The sequence below is a fragment of the Sinohyriopsis cumingii genome, unplaced genomic scaffold, assembly GCF_028554795.1.
Source record: "Sinohyriopsis cumingii isolate HCF-2022 unplaced genomic scaffold, ASM2855479v2 utg001656l, whole genome shotgun sequence".
In the NCBI taxonomy this organism is placed as follows: Eukaryota; Metazoa; Mollusca; class Bivalvia; order Unionida; family Unionidae; genus Sinohyriopsis; species Sinohyriopsis cumingii.
The window spans coordinates 126391-153401 of NW_028316032.1; the positions used below are offsets into that span (position 1 = coordinate 126391).

Below are 27011 nucleotides of genomic sequence, written 5' to 3' on the forward strand. Positions count from 1 at the left end.
TACTTGTTAATGCATGGTCGAATGTTGGCTCGGGTAGTTATGCGCAACATGGTTAATCGTTATCTCATCAACTTCACATAGCTAGCGTCTAGGATTGATTGGATCTTAGATGTTAGCCCCTTATGGAAACAATAATCCAGTTTATATGGCAATCAACCATTCACGGAGGAATTTAAATTTTGCTGCATAAGGAAATGCACAAATGTGTCATTAGCCGAGCAAGTTGCTAAAGTTAAGACTAGTCATTGTTTCTTTGTGTTAACAGTTATGATTTTACAGTCCGGACAACACAAACACTATCCTTCTGCTCTTCTCTTAAATCTTCGCATTCTTTCCTTAATTTCTCTCAGTTAATTACACATGTGAAAATCACCTATCTTGAAATTTTTTGTTTCCAGAGAAAGCAATGCTTACACACTACATAATCAATTAAATAGTACCTGTAAGTTGATAAACTTGCTTCCAATTAATTGTTCTCTATACATATTTGTGATTTTCTTCTATGGATCGGTACAGGAGAAAATACATAAATACGGAAGGTGTGTGTTAGATGTGGTGGTTTTATTTCTACGACATGGGAGATTTGTGTGTGTGTGTGTGTGTGTGTGTGTTTGTGTGTGCATGTGATTTGTATTTTTAAGGTAGCTTTTAAGAATTTGTCAGTCATATCGCTACGATGTCTGCAGTGTGGCAGTTTATAGTGATAGCTAGCACTGGGGCATCATGCCGCAGACATGTGGCATGATGTCCCACCCAGTCACTTTATCCTGAGACCCGGCCGACCAGTCCTAACACTAACCTCTTAATGCTGAGCTCCAAGCAAGGCAGCTGTTAGTACCATATTTGTAAGTCTTTGGTATGACTCGGCCGGGGATCGATCCCACGAACTCCCGCATCCGAGGCGTACGCTGTAATTACTAGGCCACCGGAGCTTTTAGGGATATTTGTTCATTGTCACGTAGTGAGTAGTAGCTAATGAGTTTTCAGTCCTTATGTCTTTATTTAAGTACGTGGAGTTGGACTATTTGGTCAATCATATTTTGTATGTTCTTCTTGTAACATTATTCTTCAGATATATTTATTGTTGTGTTTAGATATTATTTGGAAGCAAACATTTGTTTGAATTATTCATTGGAGCCACAAAATGCTATGTGGGTTAAAATATTATTTTTGGCCTATTGTGAATTATTTCTAAAGAATTCTTGAAAATGCCATTGTGATATATCAGAACTGTTGGTAGACCAATGCATTTGAGGATGTAGATTTTATTCGGAACATTCTATTCCTTTGGACTTGAAGATAACATTTTGGGATGATTTTGGATGCAATTCATAATGCTGTAAGTCCCTCTTACATTTTCATTTTACAACTTTGTTAACTGAATTATTTGTTCAGTATTACAAACCGTTTTGGTTTTGCTTATGTTTGTTTTTTAGTGTATGACCATAGATTCGTAATACTATTGGGTAATTATGACTCATTCATTTCTCAGTTAACGAACTAATATGCAGCATTACTGGAAATGCAAATATGATGGCAGCAGTGGGGGACGCATTTACTGAATTTTGTTTTCATAACAAAAAACTCTTAATTCCAAAGACTTGTGCAATGAAATGATATTGACGTGAAATGTAAAGAAAAGCATTTTCGTTTGAACCGAGCTCTGGGCATCTATCTGCACCATAACTGCTAAACGTCATGTGATACAAATATGGCCGCGCCCTTTAAATATGTAATGGAAAGGGCTACGCAGCAAAATCCGAGACTGACAAACTGACAGAATTTGGATGAGTAGTGCCCCAATCTCAGTCGCTAGAGCATCCGACATTTAATCTAAGGGTCATGGGTGAAAGTCCGAGGGTAGGTGGTTATGATTTAGCTTCCACTGATTTTCAATTGTTGTCAAAATGAATATAGATATACCTGCAAGTATTTCTCTCCTTTCCTAAAATGTCCCTAAATGAGAGCGTATCCACATGTCCATGCGAAGGGGATAGAGTACCCAATTTAATCAACTCTAAGAGATGTTGATCATTCTGTCAGCATTTCTTCTTGATTCCAGTAAATCTAACGCATCCACTATATCATATGCAAATTGAATGCATTCATATTATGATACGAATATTATTAAAATATACGGACAGAAGCACAAAAGTCAACGCCAGTCTAAAAGCTCCACCTAACAGACAATATGTTTAAAGTAATGAGACACTACCACTGCAAGCTACTATCAGTTGTTTCGTGTTCTAAATTGTTTATTCAAACGTTGTAATGGAGACAAAACGAAGAATGCACCGTGAAGACGTATAAACACTTCTCGTTTCAATCAACAATAACTGCATGAGATATGCATGCAGGATGTGTTCACGGTTTTAATGGAGGTACGATCACCGCCTCTCGGACACCTGAATTCGGTGGTCACAACATCGCGGTATAGAATGCGATGATTGTATTGGTGAAAATACTAAGTCTTAAAATTAAATTGTTGCCGTCCAGTTTCGGATGCTCAATCTAAATGAATGAAAATATGGATTTTTTAAAAATGATTTATCAATTGCGAGTTTTGATAATAGTTCTCGATTTAAGTAAGCTAAAGAATGCAATGCATCGTTTGAGAATTAAATGCATTAATTTTACGATTCAAACAATAACATAATATGTAATTCGCAATGTAACACAAATCTCAAAGGAATTTTAAAATCTGCGACTAAAAGTTAATATGTCTTAAAAAGAAGAGAAGAAAAGAGACTAGCACTGCAGGGTACTGTCAGTTCTTTCCTGTTCTGATGAGTTAGATGAAACTTTGCAACGTGGAGAAAATAAAGATAGCACCGTACATATGTGAAAGAAACCTATCTTAGATCAAGTCATGAAGGTTACAATAATGAGTTCACAGTTTTGTGGGAAGTATGATTACGGGCTATCGGACACTCGAAAGCAGTGGCCACAAGGATCGCGCAATCCGGTGCGGTGATATTAATGGTTAAAACACAAAAATGAAGAATAAAAATAAATGACCAAAAAAAAAAAAAGGAAAGAAAGAAAGATGTTAGTCGTAAAAATGAATTTTTGCTGACTTACAATTTTAGTTGCTAAATCAAAATGAAGAAATAATTCGGAAGAATTGATTATCAGTATTTTGGAAATTCCCACAATTGATAATAACAATAATAATAATAATAATAATAATAATAATAATAATAATAAAAATAATAACAATAATAATAATAATAATAATAATAATAATAATAATAATAACATTTATGTGGACTTAGTACAGCGCCTAAGACGTTAAAGCGCTAAGAGCTCGAAAATATTAGATAACAAACAAAAATATACACCAGTACAAGGATAGGATAGAAAAATCCCAACACTATTGAATTACAAAACAAAACGCTTCAATAGAAGTATATAGAATATGTAAATGAACTTACATATTTCATTCACTTTTTATCTGGATGGGTACATACAGGGTCACTACCATAATCAGTACCTTTCTGAGGGCTGTGTGGAAACCAGAAAGACATTGACAAGCTAATGAATTTGAAAAAGAGGATATCAAAATTCAACATAAAAATGATTATATGAGAAAATAAAAACGTTTCTGTGGGACATTTACCATCACACCTATTTGTAGCTAAATAGACGCGTGTACAAAGTGTAGTATAAATTTGTAATGGTATTAAAAATTGTACGCCCACCGTGGGACTCGAACTCACGACCCTCAGATTAAAAGTCTGATGCTCTACCGACTGAGCTAGGCGGGCTACTTGTTAATGCATGGTCGAATGTTGGCTCGGGTAGTTATGCGCAACATGGTTAATCGTTATCTCATCAACTTCACATAGCTAGCGTCTAGGATTGATTGGATCTTAGATGTTAGCCCCTTATGGAAACAATAATCCAGTTTATATGGCAATCAACCATTCACGGAGGAATTTAAATTTTGCTGCATAAGGAAATGCACAAATGTGTCATTAGCCGAGCAAGTTGCTAAAGTTAAGACTAGTCATTGTTTCTTTGTGTTAACAGTTATGATTTTACAGTCCGGACAACACAAACACTATCCTTCTGCTCTTCTCTTAAATCTTCGCATTCTTTCCTTAATTTCTCTCAGTTAATTACACATGTGAAAATCACCTATCTTGAAATTTTTTGTTTCCAGAGAAAGCAATGCTTACACACTACATAATCAATTAAATAGTACCTGTAAGTTGATAAACTTGCTTCCAATTAATTGTTCTCTATACATATTTGTGATTTTCTTCTATGGATCGGTACAGGAGAAAATACATAAATACGGAAGGTGTGTGTTAGATGTGGTGGTTTTATTTCTACGACATGGGAGATTTGTGTGTGTGTGTGTGTGTGTGTTTGTGTGTGCATGTGATTTGTATTTTTAAGGTAGCTTTTAAGAATTTATCAGTCATATCGCTACGATGTCTGCAGTGTGGCAGTTTATAGTGATGGCTAGCACTGGGGCATCATGCCGTAGACATGTGGCATGATGTCCCACCCAGTCACTTTATCCTGAGACCCGGCCGACCAGTCCTAACACTAACCTCTTAATGCTGAGCTCCAAGCAAGGCAGCTGTTAGTACCATATTTGTAAGTCTTTGGTATGACTCGGCCGGGGATCGATCCCACGAACTCCCGCATCCGAGGCGTACGCTGTAATTACTAGGCCACCGGAGCTTTTAGGGATATTTGTTCATTGTCACGTAGTGAGTAGTAGCTAATGAGTTTTCAGTCCTTATGTCTTTATTTAAGTACGTGGAGTTGGACTATTTGGTCAATCATATTTTGTATGTTCTTCTTGTAACATTATTCTTCAGATATATTTATTGTTGTGTTTAGATATTATTTGGAAGTAAACATTTGTTTGAATTATTCATTGGAGCCACAAAATGCTATGTGGGTTAAAATATTATTTTTGGCCTATTGTGAATTATTTCTAAAGAATTCTTGAAAATGCCATTGTGATATATCAGAACTGTTGGTAGACCAATGCATTTGAGGATGTAGATTTTATTCGGAACATTCTATTCCTTTGGACTTGAAGATAACATTTTGGGATGATTTTGGATGCAATTCATAATGCTGTAAGTCCCTCTTACATTTTCATTTTACAACTTTGTTAACTGAATTATTTGTTCAGTATTACAAACCGTTTTGGTTTTGCTTATGTTTGTTTTTTAGTGTATGACCATAGATTCGTAATACTATTGGGTAATTATGACTCATTCATTTCTCAGTTAACGAACTAATATGCAGCATTACTGGAAATGCAAATATGATGGCAGCAGTGGGGGACGCATTTACTGAATTTTGTTTTCATAACAAAAAACTCTTAATTCCAAAGACTTGTGCAATGAAATGATATTGACGTGAAATGTAAAGAAAAGCATTTTCGTTTGAACCGAGCTCTGGGCATCTATCTGCACCATAACTGCTAAACGTCATGTGATACAAATATGGCCGCGCCCTTTAAATATGTAATGGAAAGGGCTACGCAGCAAAATCCGAGACTGACAAACTGACAGAATTTGGATGAGTAGTGCCCCAATCTCAGTCGCTAGAGCATCCGACATTTAATCTAAGGGTCATGGGTGAAAGTCCGAGGGTAGGTGGTTATGATTTAGCTTCCACTGATTTTCAATTGTTGTCAAAATGAATATAGATATACCTGCAAGTATTTCTCTCCTTTCCTAAAATGTCCCTAAATGAGAGCGTATCCACATGTCCATGCGAGGGGGATAGAGTGCCCAATTTAATCAACTCTAAGAGATGTTGATCATTCTGTCAGCATTTCTTCTTGATTCCAGTAAATCTAACGCATCCACTATATCATATGCAAATTGAATGCATTCATATTATGATACGAATATTATTAAAATATACGGACAGAAGCACAAAAGTCAACGCCAGTCTAAAAGCTCCACCTAACAGACAATATGTTTAAAGTAATGAGACACTACCACTGCAAGCTACTATCAGTTGTTTCGTGTTCTAAATTGTTTATTCAAACGTTGTAATGGAGACAAAACGAAGAATGCACCGTGAAGACGTATAAACACTTCTCGTTTCAATCAACAATAACTGCATGAGATATGCATGCAGGATGTGTTCACGGTTTTAATGGAGGTACGATCACCGCCTCTCGGACACCTGAATTCGGTGGTCACAACATCGCGGTATAGAATGCGATGATTGTATTGGTGAAAATACTAAGTCTTAAAATTAAATTGTTGCCGTCCAGTTTCGGATGCTCAATCTAAATGAATGAAAATATGGATTTTTTAAAAATGATTTATCAATTGCGAGTTTTGATAATAGTTCTCGATTTAAGTAAGCTAAAGAATGCAATGCATCGTTTGAGAATTAAATGCATTAATTTTACGATTCAAACAATAACATAATATGTAATTCGCAATGTAACACAAATCTCAAAGGAATTTTAAAATCTGCGACTAAAAGTTAATATGTCTTAAAAAGAAGAGAAGAAAAGAGACTAGCACTGCAGGGTACTGTCAGTTCTTTCCTGTTCTGATGAGTTAGATGAAACTTTGCAACGTGGAGAAAATAAAGACTGCACCGTACATATGTGAAAGAAACCTATCTTAGATCAAGTCATGAAGGTTACAATAATGAGTTCACAGTTTTGTGGGAAGTATGATTACGGGCTATCGGACACTCGAAAGCAGTGGCCACAAGGATCGCGCAATCCGGTGCGGTGATATTAATGGTTAAAACACAAAAATGAAGAATAAAAATAAATGACCAAAAAAAAAAAAAAGGAAAGAAAGAAAGATGTTAGTCGTAAAAATGAATTTTTGCTGACTTACAATTTTAGTTGCTAAATCAAAATGAAGAAATAATTCGGAAGAATTGTTTATCAGTATTTTGGAAATTAACACAATTGATAATAATAATAATAATAATAATAATAATAATAATAATAATAATAATAAAAATAATAACAATAATAATATTAATAATAATAATAATAATAATAATAATAATAATAATAATTATGTGGACTTAGTACAGCGCCTAAGACGTTAAAGCGCTAAGAGCTCGAAAAGATTAGATAACAAACAAAAATATACACCAGTACAAGGATAGGATAGAAAAATCCCAACACTATTGAATTACAAAACAAAACGCTTCAATAGAAGTATATAGAATATGTAAATGAACTTACATATTTCATTCACTTTTTATGTGGATGGGTACATACAGGGTCACTACCATAATCAGTTCCTTTCTGAGGGCTGTGTGGAAACCAGAAAGACATTGACAAGCTAATGAATTTGAAAAAGAGGATATCAAAATTCAACATAAAAATGATTATATGAGAAAATAAAAACGTTTCTGTGGGACATTTACCATCACACCTATTTGTAGCTAAATAGACGCGTGTACAAAGTGTAGTATAAATTTGTAATGGTATTAAAAATTGTACGCCCACCGTGGGACTCGAACTCACGACCCTCAGATTAAAAGTCTGATGTTCTACCGACTGAGCTAGGCGGGCTACTTGTTAATGCATGGTCGAATGTTGGCTCGGGTAGTTATGCGCAACATGGTTAATCGTTATCTCATCAACTTCACATAGCTAGCGTCTGGGATTGATTGGATCTTAGATGTTAGCCCCTTATGGAAACAATAATCCAGTTTATATGGCAGTCAACCATTCACGGAGGAATTTTAATTTTGCTGCATAAGGAAATGCACAAATGTCTCATTAGCCGAGCAAGTTGCTAAAGTTAAGACTAGTCATTGTTTCATTGTGTTAACAGTTATGATTTTACAGTCCGGACAACACAAACACTATTCTTCTCCTCTTCTCTTAAATCTTCGCATTCTTTCCTTAATTTCTCTCAGTTAATTACACATGTGAAAATCACCTATCTTGAAATTTTTTGTTTCCAGAGAAAGCAATGCTTACACACTACATAATCAATTAAATAGTACCTGTAAGTTGATAAACTTGCTTCCAATTAATTGTTCTCTATACATATTTGTGATTTTCTTCTATGGATCGGTACAGGAGAAAATACATAAATACGGAAGGTGTGTGTTAGATGTGGTGGTTTTATTTCTACGACATGGGAGATTTGTGTGTCTGTGTGTGTGTGTGTTTGTGTGTGCATGTGATTTGTATTTTTAAGGTAGCTTTTAAGAATTTGTCAGTCATATCGCTACGATGTCTGCAGTGTGGCAGTTTATAGTGATGGCTAGCACTGGGGCATCATGCCGCAGACATGTGGCATGATGTCCCACCCAGTCACTTTATCCTGAGACCCGGCCGACCAGTCCTAACACTAACCTCTTAATGCTGAGCTCCAAGCAAGGCAGCTGTTAGTGCCATATTTGTAAGTCTTTGGTATGACTCGGCCGGGGATCGATCCCACGAACTCCCGCATCCGAGGCGTACGCTGTAATTACTAGGCCACCGGAGCTTTTAGGGATATTTGTTCATTGTCACGTAGTGAGTAGTAGCTAATGAGTTTTCAGTCCTTATGTCTGTATTTAAGTACGTGGAGTTGGACTATTTGGTCAGTCATATTTTGTATGTTCTTCTTGTAACATTATTCTTCAGATATATTTATTGTTGTGTTTAGATATTATTTGGAAGCAAACATTTGTTTGAATTATTCATTGGAGCCACAAAATGCTATGTGGGTTAAAATATTATTTTTGGCCTATTGTGAATTATTTCTAAAGAATTCTTGAAAATGCCATTGTGATATATCAGAACTGTTGGTAGACCAATGCATTTGAGGATGTAGATTTTATTCGGAACATTCTATTCCTTTGGACTTGAAGATAACATTTTGGGATGATTTTGGATGCAATTCGTAATGCTGTAAGTCCCTCTTACATGTTCATTTTGCAACTTTGTTAACTGAATTATTTGTTCAGTATTTCAAACCGTTTTGGTTTTGCTTATGTTTGTTTTTTAGTGTATGACCATAGATTCGTAATACTATTGGGTAATTATGACTCATTCATTTCTCAGTTAACGAACTAATATGCAGCATTACTGGAAATGCAAATATGATGGCAGCAGTGGGGGACGCATTTACTGAATTTTGTTTTCATAACAAAAAACTCTTAATTCCAAAGACTTGTGCAATGAAATGATATTGACGTGAAATGTAAAGAAAAGCATTTTCGTTTGAACCGAGCTCTGGGCATCTATCTGCACCATAACTGCTAAACGTCATGTGATACAAATATGGCCGCGCCCTTTAAATATGTAATGGAATGGGCTACGCAGCAAAATCCGAGACTGACAAACTGACAGAATTTGGATGAGTAGTGCCCCAATCTCAGTCGCTAGAGCATCCGACATTTAATCTAAGGGTCATGGGTGAAAGTCCGAGGGTAGGTGGTTATGATTTAGCTTCCACTGATTTTCAATTGTTGTCAAAATGAATATAGATATACCTGCAAGTATTTCTCTCCTTTCCTAAAATGTCCCTAAATGAGAGCGTATCCACATGTCCATGCGAGGGGGATAGAGTGCCCAATTTAATCAACTCTAAGAGATGTTGATCATTCTGTCAGCATTTCTTCTTGATTCCAGTAAATCTAACGCATCCACTATATCATATGCAAATTGAATGCATTCATATTATGATACGAATATTATTAAAATATACGGACAGAAGCACAAAAGTCAACGCCAGTCTAAAAGCTCCACCTAACAGACAATATGTTTAAAGTAATGAGACACTACCACTGCAAGCTACTATCAGTTGTTTCGTGTTCTAAATTGTTTATTCAAACGTTGTAATGGAGACAAAACGAAGAATGCACCGTGAAGACGTATAAACACTTCTCGTTTCAATCAACAATAACTGCATGAGATATGCATGCAGGATGTGTTCACGGTTTTAATGGAGGTACGATCACCGCCTCTCGGACACCTGAATTCGGTGGTCACAACATCGCGGTATAGAATGCGATGATTGTATTGGTGAAAATACTAAGTCTTAAAATTAAATTGTTGCCGTCCAGTTTCGGATGCTCAATCTAAATGAATGAAAATATGGATTTTTTAAAAATGATTTATCAATTGCGAGTTTTGATAATAGTTCTCGATTTAAGTAAGCTAAAGAATGCAATGCATCGTTTGAGAATTAAATGCATTAATTTTACGATTCAAACAATAACATAATATGTAATTCGCAATGTAACACAAATCTCAAAGGAATTTTAAAATCTGCGACTAAAAGTTAATATGTCTTAAAAAGAAGAGAAGAAAAGAGACTAGCACTGCAGGGTACTGTCAGTTCTTTCCTGTTCTGATGAGTTAGATGAAACTTTGCAACGTGGAGAAAATAAAGACTGCACCGTACATATGTGAAAGAAACCTATCTTAGATCAAGTCATGAAGGTTACAATAATGAGTTCACAGTTTTGTGGGAAGTATGATTACGGGCTATCGGACACTCGAAAGCAGTGGCCACAAGGATCGCGCAATCCGGTGCGGTGATATTAATGGTTAAAACACAAAAATGAAGAATAAAAATAAATGACCAAAAAAAAAAAAAAGGAAAGAAAGAAAGATGTTAGTCGTAAAAATGAATTTTTGCTGACTTACAATTTTAGTTGCTAAATCAAAATGAAGAAATAATTCGGAAGAATTGTTTATCAGTATTTTGGAAATTAACACAATTGATAATAATAATAATAATAATAATAATAATAATAATAATAATAATAATAATAAAAATAATAACAATAATAATATTAATAATAATAATAATAATCATAATAATAATAATAATAATTATGTGGACTTAGTACAGCGCCTAAGACGTTAAAGCGCTAAGAGCTCGAAAAGATTAGATAACAAACAAAAATATACACCAGTACAAGGATAGGATAGAAAAATCCCAACACTATTGAATTACAAAACAAAACGCTTCAATAGAAGTATATAGAATATGTAAATGAACTTACATATTTCATTCACTTTTTATGTGGATGGGTACATACAGGGTGACTACCATAATCAGTACCTTTCTGAGGGCTGTGTGGAAACCAGAAAGACATTGACAAGCTAATGAATTTGAAAAAGAGGATATCAAAATTCAACATAAAAATGATTATATGAGAAAATAAAAACGTTTCTGTGGGACATTTACCATCACACCTATTTGTAGCTAAATAGACGCGTGTACAAAGTGTAGTATAAATTTGTAATGGTATTAAAAATTGTACGCCCACCGTGGGACTCGAACTCACGACCCTCAGATTAAAAGTCTGATGTTCTACCGACTGAGCTAGGCGGGCTACTTGTTAATGCATGGTCGAATGTTGGCTCGGGTAGTTATGCGCAACATGGTTAATCGTTATCTCATCAACTTCACATAGCTAGCGTCTAGGATTGATTGGATCTTAGATGTTAGCCCCTTATGGAAACAATAATCCAGTTTATATGGCAATCAACCATTCACGGAGTAATTTAAATTTTGCTGCATAAGGAAATGCACAAATGTCTCATTAGCCGAGCAAGTTGCTAAAGTTAAGACTAGTCATTGTTTCATTGTGTTAACAGTTATGATTTTACAGTCCGGACAACACAAACACTATTCTTCTCCTCTTCTCTTAAATCTTCGCATTCTTTCCTTAATTTCTCTCAGTTAATTACACATGTGAAAATCACCTATCTTGAAATTTTTTGTTTCCAGAGAAAGCAATGCTTACACACTACATAATCAATTAAATAGTACCTGTAAGTTGATAAACTTGCTTCCAATTAATTGTTCTCTATACATATTTGTGATTTTCTTCTATGGATCGGTACAGGAGAAAATACAAAAATACGGAAGGTGTGTGTTAGATGTGGTGGTTTTATTTCTACGACATGGGAGATTTGTGTGTGTGTGTGTGTGTTTGTGTGTGCATGTGATTTGTATTTTTAAGGTAGCTTTTAAGAATTTGTCAGTCATATCGCTACGATGTCTGCAGTGTGGCAGTTTATAGTGATGGCTAGCACTGGGGCATCATGCCGCAGACATGTGGCATGATGTCCCACCCAGTCACTTTATCCTGAGACCCGGCCGACCAGTCCTAACACTAACCTCTTAATGCTGAGCTCCAAGCAAGGCAGCTGTTAGTGCCATATTTGTAAGTCTTTGGTATGACTCGGCCGGGGATCGATCCCACGAACTCCCGCATCCGAGGCGTACGCTGTAATTACTAGGCCACCGGAGCTTTTAGGGATATTTGTTCATTGTCACGTAGTGAGTAGTAGCTAATGAGTTTTCAGTCCTTATGTCTGTATTTAAGTACGTGGAGTTGGACTATTTGGTCAGTCATATTTTGTATGTTCTTCTTGTAACATTATTCTTCAGATATATTTATTGTTGTGTTTAGATATTATTTGGAAGCAAACATTTGTTTGAATTATTCATTGGAGCCACAAAATGCTATGTGGGTTAAAATATTATTTTTGGCCTATTGTGAATTATTTCTAAAGAATTCTTGAAAATGCCATTGTGATATATCAGAACTGTTGGTAGACCAATGCATTTGAGGATGTAGATTTTATTCGGAACATTCTATTCCTTTGGACTTGAAGATAACATTTTGGGATGATTTTGGATGCAATTCGTAATGCTGTATGTCCCTCTTACATGTTCATTTTGCAACTTTGTTAACTGAATTATTTGTTCAGTATTTCAAACCGTTTTGGTTTTGCTTATGTTTGTTTTTTAGTGTATGACCATAGATTCGTAATACTATTGGGTAATTATGACTCATTCATTTCTCAGTTAACGAACTAATATGCATCATTACTGGAAATGCAAATATGATGGCAGCAGTGGAGGACACATTTACTGAATTTTGTTTTCATAACAAAAAACTCTTAATTCCAAAGACTTGTGCAATGAAATGATATTGACGTGAAATGTAAAGAAAAGCATTTTCGTTTGAACCGAGCTCTGGGCATCTATCTGCACCATAACTGCTAAACGTCATGTGATACAAATATGGCCGCGCCCTTTAAATATGTAATGGAAAGGGCTACGCAGCAAAATCCGAGACTGACAAACTGACAGAATTTGGATGAGTAGTGCCCCAATCTCAGTCGCTAGAGCATCCGACATTTAATCTAAGGGTCATGGGTGAAAGTCCGAGGGTAGGTGGTTATGATTTAGCTTCCACTGATTTTCAATTGTTGTCAAAATGAATATAGATATACCTGCAAGTATTTCTCTCCTTTCCTAAAATGTCCCTAAATGAGAGCGTATCCACATGTCCATGCGAAGGGGATAGAGTGCCCAGTTTAATCAACTCTAAGAGATGTTGATCATTCTGTCAGCATTTCTTCTTGATTCCAGTAAATCTAACGCATCCACTATATCATATGCAAATTGAATGCATTCATATTATGATACGAATATTATTAAAATATACGGACAGAAGCACAAAAGTCAACGCCAGTCTAAAAGCTCCACCTAACAGACAATATGTTTAAAGTAATGAGACACTACCACTGCAAGCTACTATCAGTTGTTTCGTGTTCTAAATTGTTTATTCAAACGTTGTAATGGAGACAAAACGAAGAATGCACCGTGAAGACGTATAAACACTTCTCGTTTCAATCAACAATAACTGCATGAGATATGCATGCAGGATGTGTTCACGGTTTTAATGGAGGTACGATCACCGCCTCTCGGACACCTGAATTCGGTGGTCACAACATCGCGGTATAGAATGCGATGATTGTATTGGTGAAAATACTAAGTCTTAAAATTAAATTGTTGCCGTCCAGTTTCGGATGCTCAATCTAAATGAATGAAAATATGGATTTTTTAAAAATGATTTATCAATTGCGAGTTTTGATAATAGTTCTCGATTTAAGTAAGCTAAAGAATGCAATGCATCGTTTGAGAATTAAATGCATTAATTTTACGATTCAAACAATAACATAATATGTAATTCGCAATGTAACACAAATCTCAAAGGAATTTTAAAATCTGCGACTAAAAGTTAATATGTCTTAAAAAGAAGAGAAGAAAAGAGACTAGCACTGCAGGGTACTGTCAGTTCTTTCCTGTTCTGATGAGTTAGATGAAACTTTGCAACGTGGAGAAAATAAAGACTGCACCGTACATATGTGAAAGAAACCTATCTTAGATCAAGTCATGAAGGTTACAATAATGAGTTCACAGTTTTGTGGGAAGTATGATTACGGGCTATCGGACACTCGAAAGCAGTGGCCACAAGGATCGCGCAATCCGGTGCGGTGATATTAATGGTTAAAACACAAAAATGAAGAATAAAAATAAATGACCAAAAAAAAAAAAAAAGGAAAGAAAGAAAGATGTTAGTCGTAAAAATGAATTTTTGCTGACTTACAATTTTAGTTGCTAAATCAAAATGAAGAAATAATTCGGAAGAATTGTTTATCAGTATTTTGGAAATTCCCACAATTGATAATAATAATAATAATAATAATAATAATAATAATAATAATAATAATAACAATAATAATATTAATAATAATAATAATAATCATAATAATAATAATAATAATTATGTGGACTTAGTACAGCGCCTAAGACGTTAAAGCGCTAAGAGCTCGAAAATATTAGATAACAAACAAAAATATACACCAGTACAAGGATAGGATAGAAAAATCCCAACACTATTGAATTACAAAACAAAACGCTTCAATAGAAGTATATAGAATATGTAAATGAACTTACATATTTCATTCACTTTTTATGTGGATGGGTACATACAGGGTGACTACCATAATCAGTACCTTTCTGAGGGCTGTGTGGAAACCAGAAAGACATTGACAAGCTAATGAATTTGAAAAAGAGGATATCAAAATTCAACATAAAAATGATTATATGAGAAAATAAAAACGTTTCTGTGGGACATTTACCATCACACCTATTTGTAGCTAAATAGACGCGTGTACAAAGTGTAGTATAAATTTGTAATGGTATTAAAAATTGTACGCCCACCGTGGGACTCGAACTCACGACCCTCAGATTAAAAGTCTGATGCTCTACCGACTGAGCTAGGCGGGCTACTTGTTAATGCATGGTCGAATGTTGGCTCGGGTAGTTATGCGCAACATGGTTAATCGTTATCTCATCAACTTCACATAGCTAGCGTCTAGGATTGATTGGATCTTAGATGTTAGCCCCTTATGGAAACAATAATCCAGTTTATATGGCAATCAACCATTCACGGAGGAATTTAAATTTTGCTGCATAAGGAAATGCACAAATGTGTCATTAGCCGAGCAAGTTGCTAAAGTTAAGACTAGTCATTGTTTCTTTGTGTTAACAGTTATGATTTTACAGTCCGGACAACACAAACACTATCCTTCTGCTCTTCTCTTAAATCTTCGCATTCTTTCCTTAATTTCTCTCAGTTAATTACACATGTGAAAATCACCTATCTTGAAATTTTTTGTTTCCAGAGAAAGCAATGCTTACACACTACATAATCAATTAAATAGTACCTGTAAGTTGATAAACTTGCTTCCAATTAATTGTTCTCTATACATATTTGTGATTTTCTTCTATGGATCGGTACAGGAGAAAATACATAAATACGGAAGGTGTGTGTTAGATGTGGTGGTTTTATTTCTACGACATGGGAGATTTGTGTGTGTGTGTGTGTGTGTGTTTGTGTGTGCATGTGATTTGTATTTTTAAGGTAGCTTTTAAGAATTTGTCAGTCATATCGCTACGATGTCTGCAGTGTGGCAGTTTATAGTGATGGCTAGCACTGGGGCATCATGCCGCAGACATGTGGCATGATGTCCCACCCAGTCACTTTATCCTGAGACCCGGCCGACCAGTCCTAACACTAACCTCTTAATGCTGAGCTCCAAGCAAGGCAGCTGTTAGTACCATATTTGTAAGTCTTTGGTATGACTCGGCCGGGGATCGATCCCACGAACTCCCGCATCCGAGGCGTACGCTGTAATTACTAGGCCACCGGAGCTTTTAGGGATATTTGTTCATTGTCACGTAGTGAGTAGTAGCTAATGAGTTTTCAGTCCTTATGTCTTTATTTAAGTACGTGGAGTTGGACTATTTGGTCAGTCATATTTTGTATGTTCTTCTTGTAACATTATTCTTCAGATATATTTATTGTTGTGTTTAGATATTATTTGGAAGCAAACATTTGTTTGAATTATTCATTGGAGCCACAAAATGCTATGTGGGTTAAAATATTATTTTTGGCCTATTGTGAATTATTTCTAAAGAATTCTTGAAAATGCCATTGTGATATATCAGAACTGTTAGTAGACCAATGCATTTGAGGATGTAGATTTTATTCGGAACATTCTATTCCTTTGGACTTGAAGATAACATTTTGGGATGATTTTGGATGCAATTCATAATGCTGTAAGTCCCTCTTACATGTTCATTTTGCAACTTTGTTAACTGAATTATTTGTTCAGTATTACAAACCGTTTTGGTTTTGCTTATGTTTGTTTTTTAGTGTATGACCATAGATTCGTAATACTATTGGGTAATTATGACTCATTCATTTCTCAGTTAACGAACTAATATGCAGCATTACTGGAAATGCAAATATGATGGCAGCAGTGGGGGACGCATTTACTGAATTTTGTTTTCATAACAAAAAACTCTTAATTCCAAAGACTTGTGCAATGAAATGATATTGACGTGAAATGTAAAGAAAAGCATTTTCGTTTGAACCGAGCTCTGGGCATCTATCTGCACCATAACTGCTAAACGTCATGTGATACAAATATGGCCGCGCCCTTTAAATATGTAATGGAAAGGGCTACGCAGCAAAATCCGAGACTGACAAACTGACAGAATTTGGATGAGTAGTGCCCCAATCTCAGTCGCTAGAGCATCCGACATTTAATCTAAGGGTCATGGGTGAAAGTCCGAGGGTAGGTGGTTATGATTTAGCTTCCACTGATTTTCAATTGTTGTCAAAATGAATATAGATATACCTGCAAGTATTTCTCTCCTTTCCTAAAATGTCCCTAAATGAGAGCGTATCCACATGTCCATGCGAAGGGGATAGAGTGCCCAATTTAATCAACTCTAAGAGATGTTGATCATTCTGTCAGCATTTCTTCTTGATTCCAGTAAATCTAACGCATCCACTATATCATATGCAAATTGAATGCATTCATATTATGATACGAATATTATTAAAATATACGGACAGAAGCACAAAAGTCAACGCCAGTCTAAAAGCTCCACCTAACAGACAATATGTTTAAAGTAATGAGACACTACCACTGCAAGCTACTATCAGTTGTTTCGTGTTCTAAATTGTTTATTCAAACGTTGTAATGGAGACAAAACGAAGAATGCACCGTGAAGACGTATAAACACTTCTCGTTTCAATCAACAATAACTGCATGAGATATGCATGCAGGATGTGTTCACGGTTTTAATGGAGGTACGATCACCGCCTCTCGGACACCTGAATTCGGTGGTCACAACATCGCGGTATAGAATGCGATGATTGTATTGGTGAAAATACTAAGTCTTAAAATTAAATTGTTGCCGTCCAGTTTCGGATGCTCAATCTAAATGAATGAAAATATGGATTTTTTAAAAATGATTTATCAATTGCGAGTTTTGATAATAGTTCTCGATTTAAGTAAGCTAAAGAATGCAATGCATCGTTTGAGAATTAAATGCATTAATTTTACGATTCAAACAATAACATAATATGTAATTCGCAATGTAACACAAATCTCAAAGGAATTTTAAAATCTGCGACTAAAAGTTAATATGTCTTAAAAAGAAGAGAAGAAAAGAGACTAGCACTGCAAGGTACTGTCAGTTCTTTCCTGTTCTGATGAGTTAGATGAAACTTTGCAACGTGGAGAAAATAAAGACTGCACCGTACATATGTGAAAGAAACCTATCTTAGATCAAGTCATGAAGGTTACAATAATGAGTTCACAGTTTTGTGGGAAGTATGATTACGGGCTATCGGACACTCGAAAGCAGTGGCCACAAGGATCGCGCAATCCGGTGCGGTGATATTAATGGTTAAAACACAAAAAAGAAGAATAAAAAAAAATGACCAAAAAAAAAAAAAAGGAAAGAAAGAAAGATGTTAGTCGTAAAAATGAATTTCTGCTGACTTACAATTTTAGTTGCTAAATCAAAATGAAGAAATAATTCGGAAGAATTGTTTATCAGTATTTTGGAAATTCCCACAATTGATAATAATAATAATAATAATAATAATAATAATAATAATAATAATAATAATAATAATAAAAATAATAACAATAATAATATTAATAATAATAATAATAATAATAATAATAATAATAATAATAATTATATGGACTTAGTACAGCGCCTAAGACGTTAAAGCGCTAAGAGCTCGAAAATATTAGATAACAAACAAAAATATACACCAGTACAAGGATAGGATAGAAAAATCCCAACACTATTGAATTACAAAACAAAACGCTTCAATAGAAGTATATAGAATATGTAAATGAACTTACATATTTCATTCACTTTTTATGTGGATGGGTACATACAGGGTCACTACCATAATCAGTACCTTTCTGAAGGCTGTGTGGAAACCAGAAAGACATTGACAAGCTAATGAATTTGAAAAAGAGGATATCAAAATTCAACATAAAAATGATTATATGAGAAAATAAAAACGTTTCTGTGGGACATTTACTATCACACCTATTTGTAGCTAAATAGACGCGTGTACAAAGTGTAGTATAAATTTGTAATGGTATTAAAAATTGTACGCCCACCGTGGGACTCGAACTCACGACCCTCAGATTAAAAGTCTGATGCTCTACCGACTGAGCTAGGCGGGCTACTTGTTAATGCATGGTCGAATGTTGGCTCGGGTAGTTATGCGCAACATGGTTAATCGTTATCTCATCAACTTCACATAGCTAGCGTCTAGGATTGATTGGATCTTAGATGTTAGCCCCTTATGGAAACAATAATCCAGTTTATATGGCAATCAACCATTCACGGAGGAATTTAAATTTTGCTGCATAAGGAAATGCACAAATGTGTCATTAGCCGAGCAGGTTGCTAAAGTTAAGACTAGTCATTGTTTCTTTGTGTTAACAGTTATGATTTTACAGTCCGGACAACACAAACACTATCCTTCTACTCTTCTCTTAAATCTTCGCATTCTTTCCTTAATTTCTCTCAGTTAATTACACATGTGAAAATCACCTATCTTGAAATTTTTTGTTTCCAGAGAAAGCAATGCTTACACACTACATAATCAATTAAATAGTACCTGTAAGTTGATAAACTTGCTTCCAATTAATTGTTCTCTATACATATTTGTGATTTTCTTCTATGGATCGGTACAGGAGAAAATACATAAATACGGAAGGTGTGTGTTAGATGTGGTGGTTTTATTTCTACGACATGGGAGATTTGTGTGTGTGTGTGTGTGTGTGTTTGTGTGTTCATGTGATTTGTATTTTTAAGGTAGCTTTTAAGAATTTGTCAGTCATATCGCTACGATGTCTGCAGTGTGGCAGTTTATAGTGATGGCTAGCACTGGGGCATCATGCCGCAGACATGTGGCATGATGTCCCACCCAGTCACTTTATCCTGAGACCCGGCCGACCAGTCCTAACACTAACCTCTTAATGCTGAGCTCCAAGCAAGGCAGCTGTTAGTACCATATTTGTAAGTCTTTGGTATGACTCGGCCGGGGATCGATCCCACGAACTCCCGCATCCGAGGCGTACGCTGTAATTACTAGGCCACCGGAGCTTTTAGGGATATTTGTTCATTGTCACGTAGTGAGTAGTAGCTAATGAGTTTTCAGTCCTTATGTCTGTATTTAAGTACGTGGAGTTGGACTATTTGGTCAGTCATATTTTGTATGTTCTTCATGTAACATTATTCTTCAGATATATTTATTGTTGTGTTTAGATATTATTTGGAAGCAAACATTTGTTTGAATTATTCATTGGAGCCACAAAATGCTATGTGGGTTAAAATATTATTTTTGGCCTATTGTGAATTATTTCTAAAGAATTCTTGAAAATGCCATTGTGATATATCAGAACTGTTGGTAGACCAATGCATTTGAGGATGTAGATTTTATTCGGAACATTCTATTCCTTTGGACTTGAAGATAACATTTTGGGATGATTTTGGATGCAATTCATAATGCTGTAAGTCCCTCTTACATGTTCATTTTGCAACTTTGTTAACTGAATTATTTGTTCAGTATTACAAACCGTTTTGGTTTTGCTTATGTTTGTTTTTTAGTGTATGACCATAGATTCGTAATACTATTGGGTAATTATGACTCATTCATTTCTCAGTTAACGAACTAATATGCAGCATTACTGGAAATGCAAATATGATGGCAGCAGTGGGGGACGCATTTACTGAATTTTGTTTTCATAACAAAAAACTCTTAATTCCAAAGACTTGTGCAATGAAATGATATTGACGTGAAATGTAAAGAAAAGCATTTTCGTTTGAACCGAGCTCTGGGCATCTATCTGCACCATAACTGCTAAACGTCATGTGATACAAATATGGCCGCGCCCTTTAAATATGTAATGGAAAGGGCTACGCAGCAAAATCCGAGACTGACAAACTGACAGAATTTGGATGAGTAGTGCCCCAATCTCAGTCGCTAGAGCATCCGACATTTAATCTAAGGGTCATGGGTGAAAGTCCGAGGGTAGGTGGTTGTGATTTAGCTTCCACTGATTTTCAATTGTTGTCAAAATGAATATAGATATACATGCAAGTATTTCTCTCCTTTCCTAAAATGTCCCTAAATGAGAGCGTATCCACATGTCCATGCGAAGGGGATAGAGTGCCCAATTTAATCAACTCTAAGAGATGTTGATCATTCTGTCAGCATTTCTTCTTGATTCCAGTAAATCTAACGCATCCACTATATCATATGCAAATTGAATGCATTCATATTATGATACGAATATTATTAAAATATACGGACAGAAGCACAAAAGTCAACGCCAGTCTAAAAGCTCCACCTAACAGACAATATGTTTAAAGTAATGAGACACTACCACTGCAAGCTACTATCAGTTGTTTCGTGTTCTAAATTGTTTATTCAAACGTTGTAATGGAGACAAAACGAAGAATGCACCGTGAAGACGTATAAACACTTCTCGTTTCAATCAACAATAACTGCATGAGATATGCATGCAGGATGTGTTCACGGTTTTAATGGAGGTACGATCACCGCCTCTCGGACACCTGAATTCGGTGGTCACAACATCGCGGTATAGAATGCGATGATTGTATTGGTGAAAATACTAAGTCTTAAAATTAAATTGTTGCCGTCCAGTTTCGGATGCTCAATCTAAATGAATGAAAATATGGATTTTTTAAAAATGATTTATCAATTGCGAGTTTTGATAATAGTTCTCGATTTAAGTAAGCTAAAGAATGCAATGCATCGTTTGAGAATTAAATGCATTAATTTTACGATTCAAACAATAACATAATATGTAATTCGCAATGTAACACAAATCTCAAAGGAATTTTAAAATCTGCGACTAAAAGTTAATATGTCTTAAAAAGAAGAGAAGAAAAGAGACTAGCACTGCAGGGTACTGTCAGTTCTTTCCTGTTCTGATGAGTTAGATGAAACTTTGCAACGTGGAGAAAATAAAGACTGCACCGTACATATGTGAAAGAAACCTATCTTAGATCAAGTCATGAAGGTTACAATAATGAGTTCACAGTTTTGTGGGAAGTATGATTACGGGCTATCGGACACTCGAAAGCAGTGGCCACAAGGATCGCGCAATCCGGTGCGGTGATATTAATGGTTAAAACACAAAAATGAAGAATAAAAATAAATGACCAAAAAAAAAAAAAAAGGAAAGAAAGAAAGATGTTAGTCGTAAAAATGAATTTTTGCTGACTTACAATTTTAGTTGCTAAATCAAAATGAAGAAATAATTCGGAAGAATTGTTTATCAGTATTTTGGAAATTCCCACAATTGATAATAATAATAATAATAATAATAATAATAATAATAATAATAATAATAACAATAATAATATTAATAATAATAATAATAATCATAATAATAATAATAATAATTATGTGGACTTAGTACAGCGCCTAAGACGTTAAAGCGCTAAGAGCTCGAAAATATTAGATAACAAACAAAAATATACACCAGTACAAGGATAGGATAGAAAAATCCCAACACTATTGAATTACAAAACAAAACGCTTCAATAGAAGTATATAGAATATGTAAATGAACTTACATATTTCATTCACTTTTTATGTGGATGGGTACATACAGGGTGACTACCATAATCAGTACCTTTCTGAGGGCTGTGTGGAAACCAGAAAGACATTGACAAGCTAATGAATTTGAAAAAGAGGATATCAAAATTCAACATAAAAATGATTATATGAGAAAATAAAAACGTTTCTGTGGGACATTTACCATCACACCTATTTGTAGCTAAATAGACGCGTGTACAAAGTGTAGTATAAATTTGTAATGGTATTAAAAATTGTACGCCCACCGTGGGACTCGAACTCACGACCCTCAGATTAAAAGTCTGATGCTCTACCGACTGAGCTAGGCGGGCTACTTGTTAATGCATGGTCGAATGTTGGCTCGGGTAGTTATGCGCAACATGGTTAATCGTTATCTCATCAACTTCACATAGCTAGCGTCTAGGATTGATTGGATCTTAGATGTTAGCCCCTTATGGAAACAATAATCCAGTTTATATGGCAATCAACCATTCACGGAGGAATTTAAATTTTGCTGCATAAGGAAATGCACAAATGTGTCATTAGCCGAGCAAGTTGCTAAAGTTAAGACTAGTCATTGTTTCTTTGTGTTAACAGTTATGATTTTACAGTCCGGACAACACAAACACTATCCTTCTGCTCTTCTCTTAAATCTTCGCATTCTTTCCTTAATTTCTCTCAGTTAATTACACATGTGAAAATCACCTATCTTGAAATTTTTTGTTTCCAGAGAAAGCAATGCTTACACACTACATAATCAATTAAATAGTACCTGTAAGTTGATAAACTTGCTTCCAATTAATTGTTCTCTATACATATTTGTGATTTTCTTCTATGGATCGGTACAGGAGAAAATACATAAATACGGAAGGTGTGTGTTAGATGTGGTGGTTTTATTTCTACGACATGGGAGATTTGTGTGTGTGTGTGTGTGTGTGTTTGTGTGTGCATGTGATTTGTATTTTTAAGGTAGCTTTTAAGAATTTGTCAGTCATATCGCTACGATGTCTGCAGTGTGGCAGTTTATAGTGATGGCTAGCACTGGGGCATCATGCCGCAGACATGTGGCATGATGTCCCACCCAGTCACTTTATCCTGAGACCCGGCCGACCAGTCCTAACACTAACCTCTTAATGCTGAGCTCCAAGCAAGGCAGCTGTTAGTACCATATTTGTAAGTCTTTGGTATGACTCGGCCGGGGATCGATCCCACGAACTCCCGCATCCGAGGCGTACGCTGTAATTACTAGGCCACCGGAGCTTTTAGGGATATTTGTTCATTGTCACGTAGTGAGTAGTAGCTAATGAGTTTTCAGTCCTTATGTCTGTATTTAAGTACGTGGAGTTGGACTATTTGGTCAGTCATATTTTGTATGTTCTTCTTGTAACATTATTCTTCAGATATATTTATTGTTGTGTTTAGATATTATTTGGAAGCAAACATTTGTTTGAATTATTCATTGGAGCCACAAAATGCTATGTGGGTTAAAATATTATTTTTGGCCTATTGTGAATTATTTCTAAAGAATTCTTGAAAATGCCATTGTGATATATCAGAACTGTTAGTAGACCAATGCATTTGAGGATGTAGATTTTATTCGGAACATTCTATTCCTTTGGACTTGAAGATAACATTTTGGGATGATTTTGGATGCAATTCATAATGCTGTAAGTCCCTCTTACATGTTCATTTTGCAACTTTGTTAACTGAATTATTTGTTCAGTATTACAAACCGTTTTGGTTTTGCTTATGTTTGTTTTTTAGTGTATGACCATAGATTCGTAATACTATTGGGTAATTATGACTCATTCATTTCTCAGTTAACGAACTAATATGCAGCATTACTGGAAATGCAAATATGATGGCAGCAGTGGGGGACGCATTTACTGAATTTTGTTTTCATAACAAAAAACTCTTAATTCCAAAGACTTGTGCAATGAAATGATATTGACGTGAAATGTAAAGAAAAGCATTTTCGTTTGAACCGAGCTCTGGGCATCTATCTGCACCATAACTGCTAAACGTCATGTGATACAAATATGGCCGCGCCCTTTAAATATGTAATGGAAAGGGCTACGCAGCAAAATCCGAGACTGACAAACTGACAGAATTTGGATGAGTAGTGCCCCAATCTCAGTCGCTAGAGCATCCGACATTTAATCTAAGGGTCATGGGTGAAAGTCCGAGGGTAGGTGGTTATGATTTAGCTTCCACTGATTTTCAATTGTTGTCAAAATGAATATAGATATACCTGCAAGTATTTCTCTCCTTTCCTAAAATGTCCCTAAATGAGAGCGTATCCACATGTCCATGCGAAGGGGATAGAGTGCCCAATTTAATCAACTCTAAGAGATGTTGATCATTCTGTCAGCATTTCTTCTTGATTCCAGTAAATCTAACGCATCCACTATATCATATGCAAATTGAATGCATTCATATTATGATACGAATATTATTAAAATATACGGACAGAAGCACAAAAGTCAACGCCAGTCTAAAAGCTCCACCTAACAGACAATATGTTTAAAGTAATGAGACACTACCACTGCAAGCTACTATCAGTTGTTTCGTGTTCTAAATTGTTTATTCAAACGTTGTAATGGAGACAAAACGAAGAATGCACCGTGAAGACGTATAAACACTTCTCGTTTCAATCAACAATAACTGCATGAGATATGCATGCAGGATGTGTTCACGGTTTTAATGGAGGTACGATCACCGCCTCTCGGACACCTGAATTCGGTGGTCACAACATCGCGGTATAGAATGCGATGATTGTATTGGTGAAAATACTAAGTCTTAAAATTAAATTGTTGCCGTCCAGTTTCGGATGCTCAATCTAAATGAATGAAAATATGGATTTTTTAAAAATGATTTATCAATTGCGAGTTTTGATAATAGTTCTCGATTTAAGTAAGCTAAAGAATGCAATGCATCGTTTGAGAATTAAATGCATTAATTTTACGATTCAAACAATAACATAATATGTAATTCGCAATGTAACACAAATCTCAAAGGAATTTTAAAATCTGCGACTAAAAGTTAATATGTCTTAAAAAGAAGAGAAGAAAAGAGACTAGCACTGCAAGGTACTGTCAGTTCTTTCCTGTTCTGATGAGTTAGATGAAACTTTGCAACGTGGAGAAAATAAAGACTGCACCGTACATATGTGAAAGAAACCTATCTTAGATCAAGTCATGAAGGTTACAATAATGAGTTCACAGTTTTGTGGGAAGTATGATTACGGGCTATCGGACACTCGAAAGCAGTGGCCACAAGGATCGCGCAATCCGGTGCGGTGATATTAATGGTTAAAACACAAAAAAGAAGAATAAAAAAAAATGACCAAAAAAAAAAAAAAGGAAAGAAAGAAAGATGTTAGTCGTAAAAATGAATTTCTGCTGACTTACAATTTTAGTTGCTAAATCAAAATGAAGAAATAATTCGGAAGAATTGTTTATCAGTATTTTGGAAATTCCCACAATTGATAATAATAATAATAATAATAATAATAATAATAATAATAATAATAATAATAATAATAATAAAAATAATAACAATAATAATATTAATAATAATAATAATAATAATAATAATAATAATAATAATAATTATATGGAATTAGTACAGCGCCTAAGACGTTAAAGCGCTAAGAGCTCGAAAATATTAGATAACAAACAAAAATATACACCAGTACAAGGATAGGATAGAAAAATCCCAACACTATTGAATTACAAAACAAAACGCTTCAATAGAAGTATATAGAATATGTAAATGAACTTACATATTTCATTCACTTTTTATGTGGATGGGTACATACAGGGTCACTACCATAATCAGTACCTTTCTGAAGGCTGTGTGGAAACCAGAAAGACATTGACAAGCTAATGAATTTGAAAAAGAGGATATCAAAATTCAACATAAAAATGATTATATGAGAAAATAAAAACGTTTCTGTGGGACATTTACTATCACACCTATTTGTAGCTAAATAGACGCGTGTACAAAGTGTAGTATAAATTTGTAATGGTATTAAAAATTGTACGCCCACCGTGGGACTCGAACTCACGACCCTCAGATTAAAAGTCTGATGCTCTACCGACTGAGCTAGGCGGGCTACTTGTTAATGCATGGTCGAATGTTGGCTCGGGTAGTTATGCGCAACATGGTTAATCGTTATCTCATCAACTTCACATAGCTAGCGTCTAGGATTGATTGGATCTTAGATGTTAGCCCCTTATGGAAACAATAATCCAGTTTATATGGCAATCAACCATTCACGGAGGAATTTAAATTTTGCTGCATAAGGAAATGCACAAATGTGTCATTAGCCGAGCAGGTTGCTAAAGTTAAGACTAGTCATTGTTTCTTTGTGTTAACAGTTATGATTTTACAGTCCGGACAACACAAACACTATCCTTCTACTCTTCTCTTAAATCTTCGCATTCTTTCCTTAATTTCTCTCAGTTAATTACACATGTGAAAATCACCTATCTTGAAATTTTTTGTTTCCAGAGAAAGCAATGCTTACACACTACATAATCAATTAAATAGTACCTGTAAGTTGATAAACTTGCTTCCAATTAATTGTTCTCTATACATATTTGTGATTTTCTTCTATGGATCGGTACAGGAGAAAATACATAAATACGGAAGGTGTGTGTTAGATGTGGTGGTTTTATTTCTACGACATGGGAGATTTGTGTGTGTGTGTGTGTGTGTGTTTGTGTG

At 35.2% G+C, this 27011-nt stretch overlaps 5 non-coding genes across 5 annotated transcripts; all 5 read right to left on the reverse strand.

The window, feature by feature from the left end:
- Positions 1-3694: 3694 nt before the first annotated feature.
- Positions 3695-3767, reverse strand: Trnak-uuu (transfer RNA lysine (anticodon UUU)). The gene has a single exon. It is a non-coding gene; the product is annotated as a tRNA-Lys (tRNA).
- Positions 3768-14995: 11228 nt separating this feature from the next.
- Positions 14996-15068, reverse strand: Trnak-uuu (transfer RNA lysine (anticodon UUU)). Its single transcript has one exon. It is a non-coding gene; the product is annotated as a tRNA-Lys (tRNA).
- A 3709-nt stretch (positions 15069-18777) lies between these two features.
- Trnak-uuu (transfer RNA lysine (anticodon UUU)) lies at positions 18778-18850 on the reverse strand. Its single transcript has one exon. It is a non-coding gene; the product is annotated as a tRNA-Lys (tRNA).
- A 3689-nt stretch (positions 18851-22539) lies between these two features.
- On the reverse strand, positions 22540-22612 carry Trnak-uuu (transfer RNA lysine (anticodon UUU)). The gene has a single exon. It is a non-coding gene; the product is annotated as a tRNA-Lys (tRNA).
- A 3712-nt stretch (positions 22613-26324) lies between these two features.
- Positions 26325-26397, reverse strand: Trnak-uuu (transfer RNA lysine (anticodon UUU)). The gene has a single exon. It is a non-coding gene; the product is annotated as a tRNA-Lys (tRNA).
- Between the last annotated feature and the right edge of the window lie 614 nt (positions 26398-27011).